At 48.1% G+C, this 25975-nt stretch overlaps 1 long non-coding RNA gene across 3 annotated transcripts in view; it reads left to right on the plus strand.

Moving 5' to 3' along the window:
- Nucleotides 1-25749, plus strand: part of LOC103885911 — a 29825-nt gene extending 4076 nt beyond the window's left edge. Inside the window, exons 2-3 of one of the 3 annotated variants that reach the window (XR_001904436.3) lie at nt 12335-12462; nt 13491-14699. This is a non-coding gene — a long non-coding RNA (uncharacterized LOC103885911). Of the gene's footprint in view, nt 1-12334; nt 12463-13490; nt 14700-25320 lie in introns of those variants that run through there. The other 2 variants (XR_001904434.3, XR_001904435.3) reach the window with 2 other exon arrangements.
- Nucleotides 25750-25975: the final 226 nt, after the last annotated feature.

Raw genomic sequence — 25975 nt, forward strand, 5'->3', positions numbered from 1 at the left:
GGTGGCTCTAATGGGCAGCCAGGCTGAGGACTACTGAATTTGGTGAGGGAGCCCTGGGCGGCAAGGCGTGAGAATTCAAGATGGCAGGTAGTGGATGGGTAAGGGGTAGGAGTCACCTAATCACACTCTCCTTTTACAGTGGGGAAACTGGCCCAGTGAGGGAAAGGGTCTTGCCCAAGGTGGGGTGGCAAGTCAGTGGCCCCTGGCTGAGGCTAGAACATGGGCTGCCTGATTCCTGGCCTTGTGCTCATTTCTTCACACCTCAAGGGTTCCATAGGCTTGACTTGGGAAGGTCAGTAATACACATGCAGGGGTTTGCTGAGCACCTCCTTCCTGCTGAACCCTATGCTAGGTGCTGTGTGTGGCCTCTCTGCTTTAATCTTCCTGCTATCCTGTAACTCCTATCTCCTATGTTACACTGTAGCTAAGAGCTGCTTAGAGAAGTTAGATGACTCACCTTATTTTGTGCCATTCTCATTAGGCTTTAACCCAATATTTCTCAACATGTGGCTCTAAGCAATATTTTTCTCTAAATTTCCTGGGATGCTTATTAAAAATGAAGATCCTTGGGCTGCACCCTAGACCTGTGGAATCAGAATTTCTGGAGGTAGGATTCAAGAAAGTACATTTTAACCAATATTCTTAAACCCACAAACAATTGAGAGCCACCACTCCCAGGAGCCTTCTTTGCATTTCTTGAGCAGGCCAACCCTTCCCACCCCAGGACTTTGCCTCTACCGTTTCCTCTGCCTGCTGAACAACCTCATCTGCAGCTCACTCTTAAGTCTAAGCTTTCCCTGGGACGTCTTTCGACTCTTTAGACAAGGAAAGGTCTTCTCACTACATGCTCCTTTGCACAGTAGACTTTTCCTCTGTGGCACTTACTACGATGGTAACTTACAAAACAGCATGTGTGGTGTTTTGTTTCATGTCTTTTCCCTGCTACACTGTGAGTCTCATGTCCGTTGTGTCCACTGGGTTGCTCACAGCTCCTGGTCCCATGCTTGGCACCCAACAGGGGTTAAACAAGCAGTCCAGTTACACAGCCAGAGAGGAGCAGAGCCAGGATTCAACCCCAGACCTGTCTGATACCGGGTCTGCTTTAAACCTCAATGTTGAACTGCCCCAGAAAAGCAGTGACCCAGATCAGACATGAGGACCCAGATCAGACATGAGGGTCCTAACCAGTTGCTCATTCTCCAGCCCTCTAAGCCACTCTGCTTACACACAACTAGTAGTTCTTTTTGATAAATACTGATAACCAATAATTAAGGAGCTGTTGAGAGCTTGGATCTTCCCCTACAGGCACACCACCGGCACTGTGATATCAAAGCAAAGACAAAATCAAGTTTCATGTCCTGGCAATTACTGCAAGCAGTCCCAAACAGCCAGACAAACTGCATAAGCTCAATGAAGACCTGAGTCTCTGTCCTTTCAGATGTTCTGATAGCATCTTGAATGAGAGTTCCACCTGGGCCCAGCTTGCAATAGTAATAGTAGCAATAGAGATAGGCAAATAAGAATTTACCAGGTCAGTAGGCCTGTCCTGCCCCTGCCCCACACCCACCCCCAGGCTCATTCTCAAGCACAGCATGACAGACACTGAGATTTACTCCAAAGTTTGCTCTAGTCCTGGTCTGGAGAAGTTCTCTGTGTTCAGGCATGCCAGAGACCAGAAGTGACCTAAGAGGTGCTTAACAAGTTGTAATGAGTATCAAGAAAAATTGTAAAAGACTGAAATAGTGGGATAAAAGAGAGAGAGAGATAGACCACTGGATGTCCCAGTGTACCCTTCTGAGTTTTGTTTTTTCTCAGTTTTCTGAGAGAGCTATTTTACAATTCTGCAAATTGTAAAAAACTGATGTTAATGCAAATGATTCTTGTCCATATAAATATAAATTATGTCCAATGAAATGCAATTGATTATTGCCCTATAGATCTTTTTTTTGCCAGTTTTGCATCTGTTTGTAAATTCACTTCAGATTCCTGGTGACCTATATCATGTGTCTACTTTTGCATTCTCCTTTGAATTGATTGTAACATCTTAGTGGTTTCCTCATTAATGAATGAGTGAAATAAAACTTTTGACCCAGGCTCATTCTATATCTGTATGAGAGTCATGATTATACCTCTTTTTGACTTTTTTCCATGTACATATAAATTACCTGAAGATCTTGCTAAAGCACAAATTCTGATTCAAGGTTCAGAGTAGGACTTGAGAATCTTTCTGCAAGTTCCCAGGTGATGTCCATGCTGCTGGTCCACAGATGCCACTTAGGTGTTAAACTGTTCTTGTGATAATTCAACTTAAAATAATGATACAATGTTTCTGAATAAATAAATTATTATGTGTACATTAGGTTTGCTTCGTTAGCATAAGGAATGTTATAGGTTTTTTTTTTTTTTTTTTTTTTTGGTGGAATTACGTTTTAACAGGACATGCTGTCCTTGGATAAATAAGTTACCAGAAACTGGTCAGGGGATCCCTGGCCATGGATCCCAGAACTTCCCCAGGGTCCCATCACCTAATCGTCAGTGTGAATCCCACAGGTCTGCAGAGTCCTCTGCACATTTTCATGCCCCGTGGGCTCACATGCTTCAAACTCTGGACTAACCCCGGAAAGTGGGCTGGAGGGCTGAGGGTGGCTATTAACTATGCAGGGTTCCCCTTCAGCTTGGGCTTGGTCACCTCCAGGGTGGGGAAACTCACCACTCCCAAATATTCCTGTACCTCTCAGACTACAGAGACTGGGTGCTGGGGGATCCCCTGGGATCCTGGCCAGTCCGTCCTCAGGCCAGGAGTGCTCCAGTAGATGGGGCTGTGCATGGTGGAAGGTTTCCCGGTTTATGCTGCTCAGGCAGACAGACACCTGCCCTTATCCTGACTTGCTTCCTGCCACACAGGTTCGCAGGGAAGTCCTGGAGAAGCACCTTCTAGGGCAACATTTGAACTGCTGCACATCAGTGGCCTCTGCTCCAGGGGTGGCAATTTTGGGCACTGCTCATGCAGTTTGCCAGGGTCTGGGTCTTGTGGGCCATTCCTGCGGAGGATCTGGAAAAAGTCACACCAACTTTTCCCCTTCACTGGGCCTGGGAAGAAGTGATGTGTGAATTACCTGATCTTTTGGTCTGGATCCAAGGCACAAAGATCAGAACGCAGAAAGGACTGTAGTCCTTAGAGTGCTGGCTCCAATCCTCCCACTGCCCTGGGCCTTGGGCAAGGCACTTTCCCTCTCCAAGCCTCAGTCTCCTTGCCTGTACAATGGGGAAAACAATATTCGGAGCCTAGGCTTCGGGTGAGGCCAAGAGACCAGGGCGCAGGTGAGCATTCTGGCAGAGTTCCTGCCGCCCAAAATGCTCTTCCCACTTTGAATGGCAGGCTAGATCTCCTCTCTCAGGTCCCCCCGCCAGCCCCTAGGGCATGCCCCTCCCTCACAGCTTACCTGGCTCCACTTTCTCATAGCAGTCATCGCTGAGATTCTTCCTTATTGTTTGCTTTCACTTCATCTTATCTTTCCTCCTCCCTGGGAGTGGGGATCTTGTCTGCTCCAACTTTGGACTAACCCAGATTTGGAGCAGACAGTCTGGCTGTGTCCCTGCCCCCAGATCAGTACTGGGCGTGCAGAAGATGCTTGGGGAGCCCCTGCTGCATCGATGAAGGTGTCTTGCACCATGCCTTAGTAGGGCCACAAAAAACATGAGTTCTTTTCCCAGAACACTTGGCACACACTGCAGTCTCCTCCCTGTCTTCTCTCCACCTTAAATCCAGCCTCCAGGCGGGTTTTCTTCTCTCTGCCAAAGCAAACAAAGAAAAACAATTTTCCTGCCGTTCATAATTGTTCCATATTTTTCTAATAGGCCTGAGCCTGGCCTCGAGGTTTCCAATCACAGGTCATTCTCTCTCTTGTTGCTCACAGAGCCACAGAGGAGAAGGCTGTGTGCAATTAGAGTGAAAGCTGCCTGCTGCCTGCAGCCCTGCCAGCCCAGTGGGAAAAGGATATGTCTGATCCCACCAGCATCTGCCAGGCGGCGTCTGGGCCTGGACCCCACGTGCTCCAGTTCAGGTCATTCTCACAATCGTGTGAGGACAATGCTATTCCCCCATATTTCTGATGAGGAAACTGAGGTTCCTGTGGTTAAGGGTCTTGCCCAGTCACCTACTGATGTGACAGACCCAATGTCTGAGACCAGGTCTATCTCGTGTCACAGTTAGGTCCTAGAAATAGAAAGGGCAGAAGGGAAGGGGTTGGGGGGTCACTGTTGACCCTAATGGAGGGGACTCTCTCTGACTGATTTGACAGATAAAACTGCAATCAGGCGTCTCCCCGAGCCTGGAACAAATCACGCCCTTGGGCAATGATAGCCTCTATTAGAAGCAAGGACCGCTCAACAGCTTTCCGCTGCTTATGGGATCAAGTCCAAGGTCCTTAGCTGGGCAGTGAAGATACTCGGTAATCAAGCCATAGCCTGCCTTTCTAGAATTCTCTTCTCTGACCACAGGCTGTGCCCTAGACATGCCTTGTATTCCCCAGCCCCTGCCCTCAACCTTTACTCCCTGCCTGAAACACCCATCAAAATCTGGTCCATCCTATCCAGTTCAACTCAAATCCTTACCTTAGAGCCCCTTCCCTGAATCCTCAGCAGCCCTATGAAGCAGGTACTATAGCTGTGCACATTTTGCAGATGAAGGAACTGAGGATGGAGGTTAAGTGTCTTGCCTGGATCCATACAGCGAAGTCAAGGAATCTGGAGGCAGCTGAGTCTCTCCACCTCACTCCTCTTCTACTCCCGAAGACTCTTTCTCCCTGAGGACAAAAGGGAATGTGTCAGGGTCTGCTGTCAGAATGGACCCTAAGGAAGGTAGCTCCTCCTGGACTGGAGGTTGCCGATGAGACCCGCAGGTCCTCAGCCCTGGGGTGATCTCCTGGGGCCTGTAAGCCTGTCCCTGCCTGCGATGAGACAGCAGATGATACGTTCTGATCCAGGGGTCCGACATATCCTTTTTCTATCCCAGTGGGAGTAGAATCCTCCTAGCAAGGAGACATTTGACATTCCTTTGTTTGTATGGGGGTTGGATGGAAGAGAGCAGGAGAAGGGATTGGGAAGAGCAATTTGGGGTGGTTTCAGCCACCTCTGTTCCTGCAGGAGGTCATTTGCTCAGCTAGCAAACAACAGAGCGGACTCTGCCGGCTCCCACCATGGGACTGTTTGTCAATACTGGCCCGGGTGCCCACCCTGCTTCTTGGCTCTTCTCCTCCTTTACTTCCCTTCCTGTCTCACCCCTGCCCTTGAGGAGGTTGGGAACTTCCTCTTCAAACACCTCACTGTCTCTCTCTCCCTCTCCCCCTCCTCCACCCACTCTGTCTTCAGCTTACAGAATCTGCCTCCCCCATTCCGAAGCTTATCCTTAAAGATCTGCTCCAGCCTAGTTTGGACTCACTCTCCTGCCCCTCCCACTAGATCTTTCAACTTTATAGTGCAATGCTTAACATGGAGGAATGTGTTGATAATGGTGGAATTTCGGGCATCTGGGAGCCAGACTAGTAAGCACCATTTAGCTTCCCAGACTCTAGCAGACCAGGAATTTGGCAGTTTAGGAGACTGCAGATTTATTCTCCGTACCTAGAGGCTAAAGGAAGGTATGTCTTCTTGGCAGTATGCAGGTTTGGTGACTTCTTAGCTCATGGAAAACTACTGGGGCTGAGACTAATGGGGCTTTGGCCAGGACCTCAGTGCAGTGCGAAGACTTGGGTGGAGCAGAGTGGCTCCTGGCATTCAAAGAGTCACACCTCCTCTCTCCCCTGCTGGCTGCCTCTTCAAGGCAGGGAGTTGACAGAAGAGCAGGCACCTTGGTAACTAATATTGTATAGCAAGGGTGGCAAACTCACATGCCTTCAGGAGTGAAAGTGTGGAGCAGGCTGGAGTAAGCAATAGGAAGTGGTGGGGACTGGGGCAACTGGAGAGTCCTGATGTGTCTGATGTAATTCAAATGAAAATCAATGTTCTGGCCCTCCGGCTGACCGTTTGCCAACTTCTGTCAATGCATTACCGGTTCCAAAGCTCTTTTCCTCGCGGTTTCATTGAATTGTCATTTCCTTTCCTCCTTACTGTCACTATCCTCACTTGGCAGATGAGGACACTGGGTCTTAGCAAGGTGAAGACATTCCCCTGACTCATTCCAGGCAGGGATCTATGGGGCGTAGCTTGAAGACATTCAAAGAAAGGTCTGTGCCCCCAATTCTTTCCCTATGGTCAGATTTGGAGGTTGACATATAACTGTCCAACTCACCCATTGGGACTGTGCTGTGTTCTGACTCGGGCTTCTCATTTAAATGATCCTCTCCACCCCTCCACCCCACCCAGTGTAGTCACTGATGGGAGAGAGAAGTCTGAAAAGGGGTTCTGAAGTCTAGAGGATCAGGGGACTTTGACAACCTTGCCAGCCCTCAACTACAATGCCTACCTTAGTCTGGTGAAAACTCACAGGAAAGAAAAGTTAGTCATGGAGAGACCACCTTGGGGGTCTGGATTCAGACTCATTGGAATATATTTTCTTTCTTTATCACAGTACAGTGATTTGTAAATAATAATAACTGCTACATGCTTTACCTATAGTAACTCATTTAATCCTCACTACATAATTCTGTGAGGTGGGTGCTGTTATTATTCCCATTTTACAGGTGAGAAAACTGAGGCACAGCTCGTGCTTATACAGAATTTGGAAACTCAACAGGATGTATAAAAGGCAAAAACTGTTCCTCAGCTCCCATCCTGGTAAAAACCACCCATTTGTTCATTCATTAATTCCATAATCCCTACTTTCAGGCACTATGCTGGGTGCTGACATTACAGTAAGGCACATAGGCCTAGAAACCAATTATTGTGAAGTGTATGACAAATGACATATGAGAAATGGTATATGAAAAATATGGGCTTCATGTTCAACTAATCTCTAGTTTCTTGTAAGTCCTTCCATAGCTTTTTCATTTTACTCTTTCATATTCTAAGCTCTTTCTCTCTCTCTCTTTACATTTTTTAACCCCAAGGATAGCCCATTCTTTATGCATCTCTGCACATTGCTTTTTTTTTTTTTTTTCACTTTAAGAACATATGCTGGTGATTGTTTCTATTTTTGAACAGCGGTGTCATGCTGCATGGTTAAGAGTGGTACTTTATCTAACCTGCCCCTATTGATGGACATTTTGCTTTCTTGCTATTTTTTTGCTCTTACAATAAGTGTTACAATAAATAATCTTGTACCTATGTAGTATCCTCATTGTGCAAATATACCCACAGAAAAAGAAATTCTAGACATGGAGCCATGAGGGTCAAGGATATATGCAATTTTATTTGCATTTTTAAAAATTTGATTTGAAATTTAACTTGCAAAAAGAAGAGTGTACAGCTGAATAAATTTGATAAATGTGATACACAGGCTGTGTATACACCTGTGCAATCACCACCCACATGGAGGTGTAGGTTACTATAGAATGTTTCCAGCCCCATCTCATGGCTTGTCCTGGTGGATATCCAGGACAATTTATTCGTACCAAGGCAATTTATTAATCTGACCTCTACCACCAGGATTGGTTTTGCCTGTTTCTGAATTTTGTATAAATGGAATCATAAAGAATTGATGTACTCTTTGTATCTGATTTCTCTTGTTCAAGATGACATCTGTGGGCTGGGCACGGTGGCTCATGTCTGTAATCTCAGCACTTTGGGAGGCCAAGGCAGGCAGATCACTTGAGGTCAGGAGTTCGAGACCAGCCTGGGCAACATGGTGAAACCCTGTCTCTACCAAAAAATACAAATATTAATGGGGCATGGTGGTGGACACCTGTAATCCCAGCTACTCGGGAAGCTGAGGCAGTAGAATCTCCTGAACCTGGGAGGTGGAGGTTGCAGTGAGCTGAGTTTGCGCCATTGCACTCCACCAGCCTGGGCGACAGACAGAGTGTGACCTTGTCTCCAAAACAAACAAACAAAAAGATGCAATTAGTGAAACTCACCCCATGTCCCCATGTTGTGTTTAGCAGTAGCTCTTCCCCCCCCCAACCCCGCCACCATTGCTGGCTGGTGTTCCATTGTATAACCATATTACAACTTACTTATTCATTCAACCCTTGATGGACATTTGGGTTGCCCCCAGTTTTAGGCTATTGTAAATGATGCTGCCATATACATTCTTTGGGGGAACATTAATTAAAACTCATTTCCATTAGTTATATCTGGGAGTAGCATTGGTGTGTACATATTATGTTTTTGATGAATGTTACGAAGTGCCCTCTGTAGAGGCTGGTGCAATGTGAAGAAGTGCCCGTTCCCTTGTTCTGCATGTGAAGTGCTCAGCTTAGCACAGTGCCTGGGACAGTGTTGACACTTCAGAAAACCATGCGACCCTCAGCTCCAGAAGTGATAAGAATGCCTTATGAGCCCTAAAGCCCCACTCGGAGCAGGAGATTGTGATTCTGCCAACGTGTCCCACTAGAAGGATCAGGTGAGAGTGAGGAGGAGTCAATGAACTCATTTCCACCCCCAGAGAAGTATCCTTAATGAATAATAATAACCCCTTCGTTTATGTAGCTCTCTGGCCTTTCTAAAGCACTTTGACATGCACCAGTGGTGCTCAGCCAGGGCTCACATTAGGATCCTCTGGGGAGCTTTCCAGAAAAACCAATACCAGGGCCCCACCCCCATAATTCTTATTTAATTAGGCTGGGGTGGGGCCCAAGCACCAGTATTTTCTAAGCCTCCCAGATAATTCCGGTGTGAAGCCAGAGCCAGGAGCCACTGACTGCCTCATCTTCTGTCATCCTCATGGCAACTGCTTGCAATGGGAGAAGTGATGTGAGGCTGGTGTACAGGACAGAGAGAAAGGATTCTAAAATAGTGTTTATAGTCTAACAATAATGTTCTGCTCTGTGCCAGGAATAGTGCTGAAGCTTTCTAGTCCTCATTTCCACTGATACCATATGAAAAAGGCATTGTGATGATCATTCCCACATTACAAATAAGGAACCAGGCTGAGGGGGTGGGGTCCCCAGCCAAGGCCACCCAGCTGGTCAGTAGCAGCCCTGGGTCCAGAACACTGGCTGCCTCCGAAGAATCAGCACCCATGCTTGAGACTGCCTCCAGGTCCTAATCCCCCATTTTGCCTAGAAAAAAGACTAGAAGGAAATACAACAAAATGGTATCAGTGGATCTCTTTGGTTGATGTAATTATGGGTGTTGTTTACTTCTATATGCTTTTCTACATTTTTCAGATTTTTACCAGTGATCATGTATTTGCTTATAATCACAAGCAAATGAAAGTCCTTTCAAGTTGTTGAAATAAATAACGGAATCATTTTCTGAGGGAGCCAGTTAAGTCCCAGAGTGTCCAAAGCAGGTGATGACAGAATTTGGGCCACACCTATCTCCTGAGTCCCAGTGCAACACTTGAGACCTCTCAGGAGGTGAGACAGGTGTGACCTTTACTCATAGGAAGGGGCTTCAGAAAGGCATGAGAAAATGTCCGAAGCAAAAAATTGCTGTAGTGCTGTAGTGTCTTCATTTGACTGTATATGTTCTTGTAGAATAGCCAGGATATAAAGAAAATAAAAATAAAACAAAATAACCTAACATCTCACCACCCAGATGTAAACAGTGGGAAAATCGGGAGGACTACTCTTTCAGATAAGTCCTCGTCCATCAATATTCATATAGAACTGGATAAGCATAGTTTCCCATCCACGGATCATGCTGCAAGCATGCAGTTTGCAACCTTCTTTTTAAACTCACTAATGTGTAATGTGCATGTCCATGAATAGAGATACATGTCAGTCCTGGAATGACCGCATGCTATTGTACAGATATGCCATAAAATATTTAGCCACTCTCCCTCTGATGGACATGTAGGTTACTTCTAACCACATCTTGTTGTGAATGTGTTGGAAAAGGAAGATTCCAATATAGTCCTAGGAAAAACTCCAGAGTTAAGGTTTTTTTTTCTTTTTTGTTTTTCCTTTTAGAGTTAAGGGTTTTTTTGTTTGCTTTAGGGTTTTTTTTTTTTTTTGGTAGAGTGAACAATGGCTGAATATGGGTGTGTGCGTGTGTGAGTGTGTGTATAAATATGGGTTTTCATGGGTTGAATTTGATTTAAATAATTTAATTTAAAGATGGTTAACCCCACAGCCCACAGAGATCTTATCAAGCTTCTCTCTCTCTCTCTCTCACACACACACACACACACACACACACACACATACACACACACTCTATTTGCAAGTGAGATGTGGTTGCAAAACCCTCTTGAGCAGAACCAGGCAGAGCTACCTGATGAGGTCATGCAGCCAACAGCCAAGGTCAGGTGTTGCCTGCCAGCTTGGGCTCTAGGCCCACAGTTTGCTCTTAACAAATGCCTGTGGGCAATGACAACACACACAGACACACACACGCACACACATGCACCAGACAATCTCATTCTCCCTGCACGCAAGGTGCTTGGGGGGTAATGGAATCTGCATGTCCAGAGGCAGGCATAATTGAATGGCTGAGGGCATTAAGTCCTTGATTAAACTGGTTGTTCATTTGAAGGGACAATTAACCCAGCTAATATTCCAGGCCAGCCCAGCAGGTCCGTCCGCATCAGAGGACATATTGAGCTAATAATGAAGTGACTGCATTACCTTTATGGAGGAGAGTAGGGCTCCGAGGTCCTTACCTAAGGCCCACGGCCCAGGTCAAACTGGGGCCACGGACGCTTCAAAGCAGGGAGACTCCTGGAGTCCAGCCATCCTGGCGTGGGGTTCTGAGACCTTGAGTTTGTGAATAAAAGAGGGGGTTTCCTCTGGGGAAGGTTTTTCTCACGGATGAGTGGCCTACCCCTGGGCTTGCCTTTTTCACATCTACATGTGATGCACAGAGCCTGGATGATGTTTCAGCAGCCATCTCGCGACCCAAGTGTGGATCTCGCTGGCTCTGTCCTACCTCTGGGCCTTTTGTTCTCTCACAGCTTTCTTATTACTGTATTTTTATTTTATTATTATTTTTTGAGACAGAGTCTAACTTTGTCATCCAGGCTGGAGTGCAGTGGTGCGATCTCAGCCCGCTGCAGCCTCCGCCTCCCAGGTTCAAGTGATTCTCCTGCCTCAGCTTCCCAAGTAGCTGGGAATACAGGTGCCCACCACCATGCCTGTCTAATTTTTTTTTTTTTTTGTATTTTTAGTAGAGATAGGGTTTCACCATGTTGGTCAGGCTAGTCTCGAACTCCTGACCTCGAGTGATCTGCCTGCCTTGGCCTCCCAAAGTGCTGGGATTACAGGCATGAGCCACTATGCCCGGCCAAGCTTTCTTATTACTTAAACCAGTTGGGCAGGGTTTCCCTGTTTCAAGCAGGAGAAAGCATCTTGATTAATAAGATGGGTCCTTTTCATTGCCCAGCACCTTTCCTGGAGAGTTGGAGGTGAGAAAGAGAGGAGATGGGGAAGGATCTTCCTCTCTCTCCTAATACCTGATGTCAGCCCCAGGGATGGTCTCTCCTAGAGCATACATATCCCCGTTGCCTGAATTCTAGAAGGTTGAATCCAGTAGCTGTACTTGCTCTGGCCCTGGGTATCTGACAACAGAGGGGACTGTGCTGGGTGCAGAGCAGAGAAACACAGCCAGGGCTTGGCACCCATGAGCTACCTAGGTCAGACAGGGCCACAGTAATGACTGACCATCTGCCAGGCATGGCCAGGGATCCCAACAGGCTGGAGAGACAACGAGTGGGCAGGAACGGGCAGGAGTGGAAGTAGATGGTGCCATGGTGGACAAACCCAGGCCCTGCAGGAGCAGATAGAAATAAGTCGAATGATGGAAGCATAGCTTCATCTAGGTACTGTGCTCTGGGCTTTGCATGGGTTGCTAACATCATCTTTACCACATGTATGAGGAAGATGCCACTACCCATTTACAGATGAGAGAACTGAGACTCACAGGGGTTAAGTGGTTCAAAGACACAAATTTAGGAACATGGAGGCAAAATTAAAGTTTAAGATTGTACAGCTCTAAAGTCTGTAACCATTCTTTGTCAATTTATGCATGCATGCATGCATCCATCCATCCATCCATCCATCCATCCACCCACCCATTCATCCATTTATCCATCTATCTATCCATCCATCCATCCATTCATCCATCCATCCATCCATCCATCCATCCCTCCCTCCCTCCCTCCCTCCCTCCCTCCCTCCCTCCCTCCATCCATTCATCCATCCATCCATCTCTTTATCAATCATTCCCTCCCTCCCTCCCTCCCTCCCTCCATTCATCCAATCAGCCATGGTCTATTCTCCCATTTATTCTACAGATGTGATCTATCATCTGTTCTGTGGCAGGCACCAGATGCCAGGTGCCAGGAATAGAGCAATGACAGCCATGGTCACTGCCTTCTCAGTGTGCCGAGTGGACATTGCGGGGCCCCTTGGATAAAGGCAGGTAATTGCATTCTGGCTGAGGGTCAGGCTTCTTGCACCACCCCAAAAGGGTTTGTGAGGACATCCCCTGAATTCTGAAGCCCTTTGGAAGGTTCTGAGCCTGTGCTGGGTTGGAGTCTCGGTTCATTTATTGTATGTATGACCTTGAGAAAAACACACACTCTCTCTCTGGGGCCTCAATTTTCTCATCTGCAGAATTGGAATAAAAATGTTTTGTCTAATCTTCATGGGGGTGTTGGGAGCATAAAGAAAAATACTTTTCTTAAAGAACTTTGTAAACTCCAATGTTCTGGGCATATATCAAGCAGTGAGTCCATTTGTCACATCTTTGAGGAAGTGATCTTCTCCTTTTGATGTGATCAGTGAGCCTCAGATAAGAATAACTTCTACAAGCTTCATTGTCTGGAACCCTGGAGATTCATGTGTGCCTGTGTAATAAGCCTCACCATCATAACAGAAGTGAGGCTGAGACTCAGAAAGGTTAAGCAGCAGCTGAGGTTGCAAGTGGCTTAGAAGCCAATGTTTAGGCCTCTGGTCCAGGGCCAGTCCCTGACACTGTTGACTGCCAGCTGTGCCAGGAGAGAGGCTGAAGTTGGGTCAGACATTCTGACCTTCTCTGGGGTTATGCTGCTGCTGTGTTCACCAGATGTGTGTCAGAGATGAATACGGTTTCTTCTAGATGTGAAGGAGAGCCAGAGTGACTCTTGGACAGAGCAGCTTGTCAGGGCCAGAGCAAAGATGTTTCTGCTGCTCAACTCAGAGCAAAAGGGGCACCCTATCCTGGGGGTCTGAAGGAGCAAAGCCTGTGCCCTTCACCTCCTGTGAGATTCCTTTTCTGTTAACTTTTCCTCCCATGAGACGTCACGTGAGTGGTTACTTTCCAGGAGGCTGTCTTGGGAGGCCTCTGCACCTTCCTGCTACAGAATTCCTCTTGGCCTTGGAGGAGATATTAACAGTGGGGCTGTGCAGAAAGCAGCAACACCTTTTAACCCTCCACCTGCTTTGACTTCTACCTGTCTGTGGGTTCAGGCAGCCCCTTTGGCTTGAAGATCCTTGGTTGCTCCTCTCTGAACAGCAAGTGATGGAGGAAGCCACTGATCCTGCCCTGTGTCACCTGCTGATGTCACCCCAGGTCCTCAGCATCTCACCTGTTGATTTTCTAGAAAATGAAGCATGGCGGTCAGGGTGGGAGGGGGGAAGATAGTGAGACTTACGAATAGATTGTTTTCTGAGAATGATGGTTTCCACATGTACCCTAGAACTTAAAGTATAATAAAAAAAAATTTAAAAAGAAGAATAGATTGTTTTAAATCTTAGGCCTTAGAGTTTAAAATATAGAGCCCCAAATTATTGTTCACCATCTTCCTATAAAATAAAGTCTCTCTTATTCTCTCTCTCTCTCTCACACACACACACACATGCACACACACACACACACACATGCACACCCTTCTATATTTGTAGGCAATAAGGAGCCTTGGAGTATGTGTATAGGATGCCCACATGTGTGTGATGGAAGCATACGTGTGTGTCTCGGCACACATGTATCTGCATGGGTGCATGTGTATACATTTCTCTGTGTAAGCTGGTGTGGATAAATGTGTCTTCATGCAGATGAATGTCTGTCAGTATATGTGAGAGTATCCCTGTGGGGGAAGGGGCTATCTTTAGCCCATGTTGCCATGTTGCCATGTCGGGGGTGCATGTCAGCAGATCCCCTAATGGGCAGGAGGCGGGCCTCCTTGGGCTCGAGAACCTTAGCCAGGCGCACAGAGGAGCCTGGCCATCTCAGTCGATGAGAAGGTTGAAGCAATTTCAAATTCCTGGAAGAGAAGCTTCCTGTTTTTACAGAACCTATAGACTCCTGGGCTAACAAACTCTATATTTAATGGTTGAAAATAATATAATAGGGTAAAGGCAGGTTTTCATTTATCTCTATTAAAGGCATTTACAAATGATTTATTGATTAAGAGAAATAGAAAAGGCGATCACCCTCCAAAACCTCACATCACGATGATTCATTTGATATTAAGATTTAGGGTATCCTCAGCAAGAACTGTGGTTTAAAAATGCAGAAATAAATTTTTCAATACCAAAGAATCAATAAACTACACTCGGGCTGAGACACAAAGCTGTGGGGGGAAAGAACTCTGGAGATCATAGTTGTCTAAGCTGTGTGAGTGTGTGTATGGTGTATGTGTGCATTTGTGTGTGTTCACATATATGCATGTCTGTGTGTATATGTGTGCGTTTGTGCCTGTGGCTGTGTGTATGTCTGTCTGTATGGATCTGTATGTGAATGTGTGCATGTTGTATGTGTCTGTGTGCTTGTGTGTCCGATGTGTGTATATGTGTGCATTTGTGTGTGTTCATTTAGTTGTATGTGTGTATGTGAGTGTGCCTGTGTGTATGTGTGACTGTGTGTATCTGTATGTGAGTGTGTGCATGTATATGTGTCTGTGTGCTTGTGTGTATGTGTGTATGTGAGTGACTGTGTGTATCTGTATGTGTGCGCATGTATATGTGTCTGTGTGCCTGTGTGTATGTGCATGCATGTTGTGTGTGCATCTGTGCATGTCTGAGTGTGGATGTGACCCTGGACATGTCCCACTGCTCTTGGACCTCAGTTCCCACATTTGTACAATGAGAGTGATATGGTTTGGATGTGTGTCCCCTCCAAATCTCATGTTGAAATGTGGCCTCCAGTGTTGGAGGTGGGGCCCAGTGGGAGGTGTTTGGGTTATAGGGGTGGATCCCTCATGAATGGCTTGGTGCATCCTCGTGGTAATGAGCGAGGTCTCACTCTATGAGTTCATGTGAGAGCTGGTTGTTTAAAGGAGCTTGGCATCCCTCTTGCTCCCTCTTTTACCATGTGACACACCTGACCCTCCTCCACCTTGTGCCCTGAGTGAAAGCTCCCTGAGGCCTCCCCAGAAGTTGAGCAGATGCTGGTGCCATGCTTCTTGTCCAGCCTGCAGAATCGTGAGCCAATCAAACCTCTTTTCATTGTAAATTACCCACGCTCCAGTGTTCCTTTACAGCAATGTGAAATGGGTTAACACAGGGGGTGAGCACTAAGTGGAACCCCATTTCTGGAGGGCACTGGATGCTCAGTATGCTGTTGGGGCTATGATGGGTTCCATCCTCCCTCTTCTCTGCTGCAAGTTCACCCCCTGACTCCTCACCCTCTCTGCCCCTAAACCCTTGGGCAGCGTTCAGTCCTTCCTGCTGCCCAGGCACCTGGGAAAGGCTGGGAACCTTCACCTGCATCATGGGCTCAGCTGTCTCTCACCCTTACACCCATGTGACCATGGGTGAGTCCCTCCTCATCCCTGGGCTTCAGGCAGGAAAATGAGGTGGTGAGAGACTCCTCTGACTTGGTCATTCTCAACATGTGCATTTCCTGACCCTGGTGAGCTGGAAAGTGGTCTAGGAACCGTCACATACACACGCCAAGCTTCCCTCGGGACTGGACACTCCAGCAATAAGTATATCAGTGTCCCAGTGCCCAGCACAGGGCCTGGCATGGAGCAGGTGCTGTGGAAGCATGTACAGAAGGAGAGGTGTGTGGAAAAGGTGAGGCTGAAGTGGCTGAAGCAGTGCTCTTGCTGCCTCCTGCCTTCCCCCTCCACCATCCCTGCCCCATGGTGCCCTGATTTAAGACCCAGAGCTCCCCACATCTCTCTGTCTTCCTCCCTCACTCTCCTGCCTTACTGGCATCACAGAATCACCTGGGGAGAAATAATGGTGACCAGACCGCCGCAAGACCAAGTAAATCAGAATCTCTGAGCATGAAGCTCTGCCATCTGAAGTTCTAATGAACAGTGTAGGTTGAGAACCTCCTCCCTAGAGGCCAGAGAATCTCAGGTTCTCTCGACAGACTAAATCTCATAGAGACCAAATGAAAGGTCTTCAACTTTCAATCTACTTCCAAGTTTTCTGCTGAGCTCCTAAAATACAGATCTGGGGATGTCCCCAGAGCTTCTGATTCTGAAGACGTGTCCTGGACCTGGAAGTGTACGTTTAAAATCAGCTCCCAGATTCCTGGTTCCTAGGCAGGTGGTCCTCGGCCCTTCTTTAACCAGCTCCGGGAGGCTTTGTAGCCAGGCTACGTAGAAATGAGGGGATCCCTCAGTCTCACACATGTCAAAGGCTGCTTTAGGATAAACATCATCCATGGTAGGGAACCCTGGCACCCTCCTCCTCAACCCTCAGCCATACTTTAAAAACCAATCTAATTTTGTTCCTTTCTTCATTCAATCACTTCTCATTGTCTTGATGACAAAGACGTTAATCCCTAATGTGGCATAGGAGGACCTGTAGGTCTGGTCTGGCCTGGGGCCTCCCCTTGAGCCCTCTCCCTGGCTGTAGGGCCTCTGCAGGTGTAGCTCTCTCTGCTCGGCTCCCCACTTGACGGAGCTAAACTCCTGCTCACTGCTTAGAGCTCTCCTGACCCTTCAAAGGCCCCGTTCACCTGTCGCCACCTCTCACAGATCCCAGAGCTCCAGGCGCAAATCTGGATCCCCTACCAAACCACACTCTCCAGGAGGGCAACAGCTGGGTCAGTTTCGCTCCCCATTCAACCCCGTAACCCACATGTCTGCCTGGGGCCTGCCGTGTAAAAGGTGCTCAATAAATATTTGCAGAATGAATAAATGACACAAAACACATACTTTTTCAGTTTCGGTGATGCTTACCCTGAATAGATTTTATGGCCTCACTGAGCAGGCAAGGGGATGTGTAACTGAAGGTGCTCAGATAGTGCAGCATGACAGGCAGACCTGGCATGTGTGTGTGCACGTGTGCCCGCATGCATGTGTGTGTGCATGTGTGCCCGCATGCATGTGTGTGCGCACGTGTGCCTGTATGCATGTGTGTGGTGTATGGGAGTTAGAGGTCACATTTAGGTTGAACTCAGCGGCATCTTGGCCCATAGCCTTTTTCTAACAATCACAAAGTAGCTCTGTGAATCGGGTTTTCTCTTTGCATTAGGGCCCCTGCTCCAGGTGCCTGCAGGGGATGGCAGTGCTCACAGCCTGAGTGTCCAGGGGAAGTGGGGGAGCCTTAGTTGTATGGGGTTCTACTAGGAGAGGGTTCAGGGGTTACAGAAAGAGCATGGCTCCTGAATCTGACCAGGGTGGGTTCAAATCCAGGCTCCATCCTTCCATCACCAGTGTTGTGACCTCGGCTCAATTCCTCATTGTCCTCAGTCCAATGGGAATAATCCTGATGAACCTACTGGGGAGAGGGTTTTCCAAATTGGTGATGCAGTGTGCTTTGCTCTCGCCTTCTCAGAGGGAACCTTCCTTGAAGCACCCATCCCCTCTTCCTTAATCCCCAGCACACTGTCTAGCACAGGAGGTGCTCAATAAAATCTTGTTAACTTGCTTGATGTATCACCTAGTCAAGAGACTGCATCATAGTAGGTTTGGTAGCTCCCTTTCCCTCCTCGAGACTGCTAGCCTGAGACCAGGGTGAGCGGGCTCACGCTCCAGCTCTGTGTGTGTGTATCCTGGTCCCTGTGATCTTGAGCAAGCACATATGCTTTTTCTGGACCTCAGCTTCTTCCTGGGTCAAAGGAGGGGCCTGGAGTCTATGTGTTTTACCCATTCCCATGTGCAGTTTTGCCTCATCTGAGAGGACTGTGCCCAAGGGTGGTGAGGTCCTGGCTGGGGCACCCCAGGGGCTGGTGCAGATTGAGGGGCAGCAGAGCTGAGAACCCCAACCTGACTGGGTTCCTGGCCTGTGAAAGGGGAGCTGCATGTTCCTTCCTTACCTGCTTGTAATAGAAAACTGCTCCTTCAATTGAGCTGTTTCCTTCTTTTGCCCTAAGCTATGAGGAGTAGATTGGATGAAAAAATTATCAAGCCTCCTCGTCTAGAATAAATATTCTTGAAATGGAGCAAGTTATAAATAAGCAAGCAGCAATATCCTGCGTTATGAATATATAATTTCCATCTTTAATAGCTGACTAGGCCCCAGGGACTGTCTGAAAATGGCCTGTCTAGCCCTGATATTTTATATATTTCTTAAAATGTGCGCAAACTTTTGTTCCTTAGCCCTTGGACAGTTAAGTCTTAGGGGGAAATAATGAGAGTTGAAAGTCTCAGGGAGCCAATGCACCAAGCGCAGGTGCTTGATTTACAAAAAAAAAATCCAGAAGATGCAAAGACGCGTGTTGAATAGGAGAGTTAGGCCTGGAGGGGCTGCTGAGCTTGTCTCATCCCACCTTCTCATTTTACAGAATAGGAAGTGGTGGCCCAGAAAGGAGAAGTGACTGACCCAAAGTCACACAGCAATGGACTATGTTCTAGGAGTCTAGAACAGAGGCCTTCCAGATTCACCAGGCTGGCTGTCTTCTCCGAGTGGCTGCCTGCAAAAGTCTAAGGAGAGCCTGGAGACTCCAGGTTCCACAGCCAACAGAAACTTGCCAGGGGGACTGATGAGGAGGTTTGCCTCCAGTGGAGGACCAAACCTCAGATAAAGGGAGTCGCTATGTCTCAGAGGCAAGACTGTGAGGTCTGGTGAGCCATGGAGGCCAACTTTTCCCTCTCAGACCTCCTGGGCCAAGTCTGCATCGCAGCCTGTCATCTGGAGCCTCTGAAACCTGCCCTTTCTGTCTCTGCAACCCTGACAGCCAAGGGACAGCACAGATACTTATTGCTCCTCCTGCCTGGCAGAAAGCCTGATACCATGAAAAGACAATGGGCTGATGGCCTCACAGACCCCAACTGACCAAAGGCTCCTTCACTTACCAGCTCTGTGGTACTGAACAAGCTGATTGGCTTCTCTTAGCCTCGTTGCTTTTTGTCTGTTAAATGGGATGCTTGTGAGGATTAAATGTGATAGTGTGTAAAGCACCCGGGATGAAGCCAGGCTTGTACCAGGTGCTATGAATGTCACCCATCCCTCCAGGACTGCAAACCTTTCTTCCCCAGTCCACAGCATTGTAACTGTGACTACCTCTCACTGCAGGCCAGCCTCTGAGCCCATGGCTGAGATAAGCCTAGTGATTCTACGTTCATTCATCTCATCTTCCAGAAAGAATGAATCTTCTCGAAGGCCCCACATTCCCCTGCCTGGTCCCCAGCAGTGTCCCGCAATAGGACTGCCCACTGTAGGTGCTCAGTTAAGGACACATTGGATAAATATCTACTGTATGCCAAGTACCAGGTCTAATAATGGCTAGTCATTATCAAGAATTGACTATGAGTTGCATTTACAAATGCACTGACCCATTCAATCCTTGGCACAGCACCACAAGATGGGCATTCTTATCCCCATTTCAAAGATGAGCAAAATGAGGTTTGCCAAGGTGATTAGGTCACTTGTTCAAAGTTATACAGCTAGGCATGGCAGGGCTAAAGCCGACTTCGTGCAAAGCCTCTTTTCATCCCTCCCCGTTGACTTCTTGCAGGATGACCTGCTTTTTCTAGGATCAGAGTAAAGCTGGAAAATAAATGGATTCATCAGCAGGTCCTATAATGATGGGAGGAGGGGTGGGTGGGGGAAATATTAATGCCTGTGCAATGTGCATGTTAAAATGTAAATGTCCTCTCCTGCGAGTCGTGAGGCACACTCATCATTATGAGCCAGCATCTGAGGTTCTGATTTTGATGGCATTAGCTTTAATGGCTTTATTTTTTTAAAAACCATTTAATTACTAATCAGTGCTGCCTTGCAAACTAATGTGAGATGCACACTTTGCATCTGGGGAAAGGACCTTCCTCAGTGGGCAGCTGAGAAGTCTGCCAGAGGCCAGAGGCTGGGCCAGCTGGTCTCCCCCTCCTTGTGGGGCTCCCCCACCCCTGGTCCCTAGACCTCTCTACTATTCAACACTTGTCTTTGAAATCGCAGGACCTCATTACATCTGGGATGAACCTTACTTAGCAATTGGCTGGCCTATTCCCTCCCACCTCACCTCACAAAAGGGTAAACTGAGGCTCCAAAAGGCCCCCACAGGTTCCAAAGGCTAGAATTTGTGGAGCTTCTTTCTTACTTGCTAACAGATTTCTAGCACATAGACTCATTTGCATTCCCAATTTCAATAGTCAAAAACTTTCCAATGCTAAAACCTCATTTTCTGAAGCTAATTTAGGTCTCATTTTCATTAATAGCTTGGCAACAATCATGCAGTGGAAATTTCTCCCAGGTCGAAGAAAGAGCCCCAGTTGGGGAATCAGGATGTGTGTAAGCTCCTGCTGTGTGTCTCTGGATAAGTTGAGTCACCTCTCTGGTCTGTGGTTTTTCTCCACAGTCAAATGAGGGGACCATGATAGCTTCGTGTTTTTCCAAACACACTTCTATAACCCCTCTGTAGAATATAGTACGCAAAAAGATTAAAATACTTGTTATTCAGAAAATAATGCTTTTGGCTGGGTGGGGTGGCTCCTACCTGTAATCTCAGCACTTTAGGAGGCAGATGAGGGCAGATTCCTTGAGGTCAGGAGTTCGAGATCAGCCTGGCCAACATGGCAAAACCCCCTCTCTACTAAAAATACAAAAATTAGCTGTGCATGGAGGCACATGGCTGTAATCTCAGCTAGTCAGGAGGCTGAGGCAGGACAACCACTTGAACCCAGGAGGCAGATTGGAGTTGCAATTTTTTGAAAGTGTACAGAGTCTAATAAGTTTGCTGGATTCAAGTTAACCAGGGTTTTGTTACTGTTATTTATTTATTGTCTGACATGTGTGCTTCGGGCCTTTCCTATAATGCAGTACCTTGGGACCCTCTAAGAGGAGGCTTTTTTTTCGTGGCAATTTGTGAAGTCCTTTGGAGCACAAGAGTTCCCGGGAGCACAGAATGGGAAATTCTGGCAGGCATGGGCCTAGGTCTCCTCTGTGTCACACTCTGGGACTTCTGTGACTCCAAGAGATAAGAAATAAAGGAGGCTGCTCTAGAGACATCCTCTCAGCCTTAAGCTTGTATCACTCACTTCCTCTAAATGTCACCATGCTCTTGTTCAGAGGCACTCAAAGTCCACCTTGGGGACTTGACCTTACCACTACTCGTCCAGGAAACCTGTGCTGGCCACAACGATGTTCACCAGGCCCTGTGTCATTGCCCCAACCAATCTTTGCCCCCTTCCCCTCTTCCTGGGTAAGCCCCTAAGCCCCTCCTCTCATCCTTTGCAGCGCCCCTCACATGCCTCCGAGCCTCACATGCCACCCTGAGCCTCACATGTCGCCTTGTTCGGAGGTAGCAGTCTCCCACTCCGGAACAAGCCCCAGGCTTGGAATCAGAGCCGAACACAAGCTCTGTCTTTGTGCCTTGGTTATCTGGTTCTGGATCAAGGACTGAACTTTTTTCCGCTTTACTTTCCTAAGACAAAAATCAGAGAGGATCACGGTACTGACGGTCTTGCTTTGGGGCAAAGATTAAAGGGGCTTGAACATCTTGTCTTAGCCAAAGTTTTCTACAAAGCAAGGCCTGAGGTAAAAGCCTGTGTGCTACTGCTCTTTTAAGCAGTGTGATGCGAGGGCCGCAGGAGTGAGGGAAATGATAGGCAAGACTAGAGACAGGAAAAGCCAACGCAAGGATGCAGCAGAATTCAGCCACCCAATGGCATCAAGAGCAACTGAGCGCTTGATCTCACGAAAAGGTCTCTCAAAAGGCTATGTAGGCCTGGTGCAGTGGCACATGCCTGTAATCCCAGCACTTTGGGAGGCCGAGACAAGCAGATCACTTGAGGTCAGGAGTTCAAGACCAACCTGGCCAACATGGCAAAGCTCCGTCTCTACTAAAAATACAAAAATTAGCCAGGCATAGTGGCCGGAGCCTGTAATCCCACCTACTCGGGAGGCTGAGGTGTGAGAAACACTTGAACCCAGGAGGCAGAGGTTGCAGTGAACCAAGATCGCGCCATTGCACTCCAGCCCAGGTGACAAAGCGAGACTCCGTCTGGGGAGAAAAAAAAAAAAAAAAAAAAAGCTATGTAGCAACTGCAACTGCTTTTTAAGACAGTTCATCCAGAAAGAGGCAAGAAGAGGAATTTACCCATGGGCTCCAGTATCTAATGACTCAAAGGATTGCCCCTGGTGTGTTCACTCCCCCAGGTCTCCTGATTGCACATGTGTGCCTGCTGAGTGGGTCTTGCTGCATTTCAGGTGTCACCAGCAAGAGGAAAGCTCCACAGCAGAAGTGATGTGTGCACATACAGGAGATGCACTGCTTTGGGGTTGTACCTACATTCAGTTGTTCAGAGTCACAAGAAGTTGGTCATTGCAGGGGAATGTGAGGGGCAAAGGTCAAAGATCCCAGAGACATGGGTGGTCAAGAGGCTCTGAGGATGGTGTAAGAAGTGTCTCTGTGTCTTCCTGTACCACCCGCAGAGGCGTCTACCCTTCTGTCACATCCAGCTCCCATACAATCTGGGGCCTCTGTATTTGGTGTAAACTGAATGTCCCTGCTTTCTCTAAGAAGTGGGTACAAGTCCAATGACTACAGAGTTTCCTTGGGATCTCTGAGATGACCTAAGGCAAAAGGTGAATAAAACAAGACACAGTCCCTGCACCTGTCCTGAGGCCCTCATGGGTACCCATCAGATCTCCCCTGCATTCCCCCGTCTCCACGTCCCTCATCCTCAACCGGCAATTTGTCTGCTCTGTGCTACTTACTGAGCAGGATGGCCCGGACCACCATTCTGAAGGAGTCTGAGCCCTTGGCTTGTCCTGTTCTTATTGAGCTCTTGTTGCTGCAGTTGCTGACTCACAAGTCCCTTTCATCAGGCAAAAGAGCACCAAGAGAAGTGCAGAGAATCCCTGCTGCAGAGAGCAGCAGGACTTGGCCCTCACAATAGTCTGGGTGAATTGCCCTGCCAGCATGGTAACTCCTTTCATCACTGCTAGTCCACAAGGAACCTAAAGTGACAGGTAGCTGTCACAGCTTCAAATCCAGTGGGACCTTTACAGTGTCACCTGCAGGAAATATTAGCCCCACGACAGAAACATTGGCTGTCTGGGGACCACGACCCCTAACCTCACAGAGCCTAAAGTTTGTGGCAAGTGTAAATCCTGCTAGAGGGTCACTAGGAGTGATGGCAACAGGGAATGGACATTCAGCCCTGGCTTCCCAGACCCATGGGTTCCAGCAGTAGGCAGACCAGCACCATTTACTGTCCATTGGTCAGGTGCATAGACCACATGCTAAAGACAGTCCTCCAGTCCCACAGGGGGACGTCCCCAAGCTGGCACCTGAGCTCAGCCTTTCACAGGCCATTTCACCATTGTCATGGGCCACTGCTTCTCTGTAATGGGTACACAAGAAGATTAGGGGAGTCCATGGCCAAGTGTCCCTTGTCATACCTCTTTTGCAGTAGGGCCCGCCCTTGATATGAGTCACTGATGTGAGCACTGCCATGTAGGTGGAGAATGCATTCTGTGAGCCATCATATGTGTTGGTGGAGGCACTGAGGGTAGGAGGACCCAGGAGGACAAATCCGTGTTCTCTTCAGGGTGGAATTTTAATTCTAATTTCCCTAACTTGAGTTCATAAGCAAAGCCAGAGCTGCGACTGAGACTGCTATAAAAAGAAACCCCCTTGACTTTATGCCCAAGGGAGCTGTGTTCCTTAACATTTGCGAAAAGGAAGGCTTCCTGATACATGAAGAAATTACATCTGTTTTTTGGGTTAAACACACACACACACACACACACACACACACACACAATGTAGACTGGCTTCCTGTGCAGACAATGTGGGCTCAGTTTTCCGGAAAATAGTTACCCAGTTAGGAAATTCTCCAGTCAAGAAAGCCCAACCAGGCCATTTAGCTCTGGGGAGGGCACTCTGGGACAGTGTTTGCTGGACAGCTCTGGGGAGGGCACTCTGGACAGTGTGCATTCAGTCTGTGGATTACCAGTGGGTGTCAACATCTCCAGCAAGCGTCTACCTGAAGAGCTGGAAGCCACCAAGAAGCTCCAACACCATGGCGTATCCTCCTAAGTCCAACACACGCTCCTGCCTTGCACAGTGCTTTGCAAACTGTAAAGAGCTGTCCAAATGCACAGCCGTTAGCCTGCAGACTAGCCTCCAAAGCAATGGGCTTGGGAAGGGAAGGGACCATGACATCCTGAGGAAACCAGAGGTCCTTGGCATCCTGCCATGGCTGAGGAAGTGAGCCATGCACAACCCCCTAGCTGTGTGCCACACCTTATAGTCTGCACAGACATCTGTCTCTGTGGCATTCATTTGAGCTTTTCTCCATCAAAAAAAGGCCTCATTACTTCTGTTTGCTAATATGAACCTAAAGCGCAGAAGAGCTGACTCACTTCAGGTCCTGCACGCAGTTAGTGGCAGAACCTCGGTTTGGGCCCATGTCTGTCTCCCCTAACCACTCTGCTCTCCAGCCTGTCATTCATTCATTCTCATCCCCCACTCATCCAAGACAAATCAAGACAGTTACTGAGCAGACAGTGCACGCACTGGAGATGGGGGCACAGGGAAGACATGAGCCTGTTTTCAAAGGGCTGTGTGGTCCTTCACCCTAAGGACTATCTAGCCATTAGACAGGAGAATCAGGGGCTGAGACCTGGCCCCATTTGTTTCTTGTCCAGTGACCTTTGTACTGGGCTCATGGTCATTTCTCCTGACATTTGCAAAGCACTTTACTGCAGGCAAATGCTTCCACATGTAACACGTCAGTGGAGCTGGCGGGACCCGCATCGTGTCTCTGCTGTACAGACAAAGAAGCTGCCGTTACCGTGAATTGCCCACCGTCCTTCGGCAGAGCCAGTAGCAAAGCCAGGCTCTGAGCTGGGCCTCCTGGCTCCAAAGCCAGTGCTCCTTCCACTCCACCGCCTCTGAACACAGAGCAACACGGGTGAAACCTTTCACTCATCTCTCTCCTTTCCCCCTTAGCTCCTGAAACACAAGTGAGCCTGGGAAGGAGGGGTGACTGCCAGCAGCCTTTTAGGAGTGATGTTCCTGTACTCAACAGTTACTAAGTGTCCATAGCATGTGAAGCGCTGCCTAGCCCATCGTGACAGCTTCAGACTGACATGATATTAGAAGGCAGCCATGACTTGGGTACCAAAGGACTGGGAACACCAGCGTCAAGTCTCCTGCTGTGGCCACTGTGCTTTCCCAGCCTCTGGGAACACCCCCAGGAACACCCCCACATGGGAGGGCTATGAGCCTCTCTCCCAGGTGCGGCCCACAAGGGCGACGTGGCGGGGACGGCCTCAGGAGAGCAGAAGCCCTCGGGGCTACAGTGTGATTAAATTCTCTGTTGTGAGAAAGTGACACTGTGATCTGATTCATACCAGTAAATATGTGATTTACATTTAATTCTGAGTAACCTTTCTGGGCTCGGCGAGGTGTGAAGGAATCTTAAGACTTCCACATTAGCCAGCTGAAGGGTGGCAGAGCCCCAGCTCGCCCTCCTCCTCACGCCTGCCGGGGTCACGGCTGCAGGGAGGCCGACAGTCACACTGGCTGCCACCTGGGGATGGGGGTGCAGGTTACGGTGAGATCTGGAGGCACCAAGAGAAAGTGGGAGGAAAATAAACAGCAG

The sequence above is a fragment of the Papio anubis genome, chromosome 7 (assembly GCF_008728515.1).
Source record: "Papio anubis isolate 15944 chromosome 7, Panubis1.0, whole genome shotgun sequence".
In the NCBI taxonomy this organism is placed as follows: Eukaryota; Metazoa; Chordata; class Mammalia; order Primates; family Cercopithecidae; genus Papio; species Papio anubis.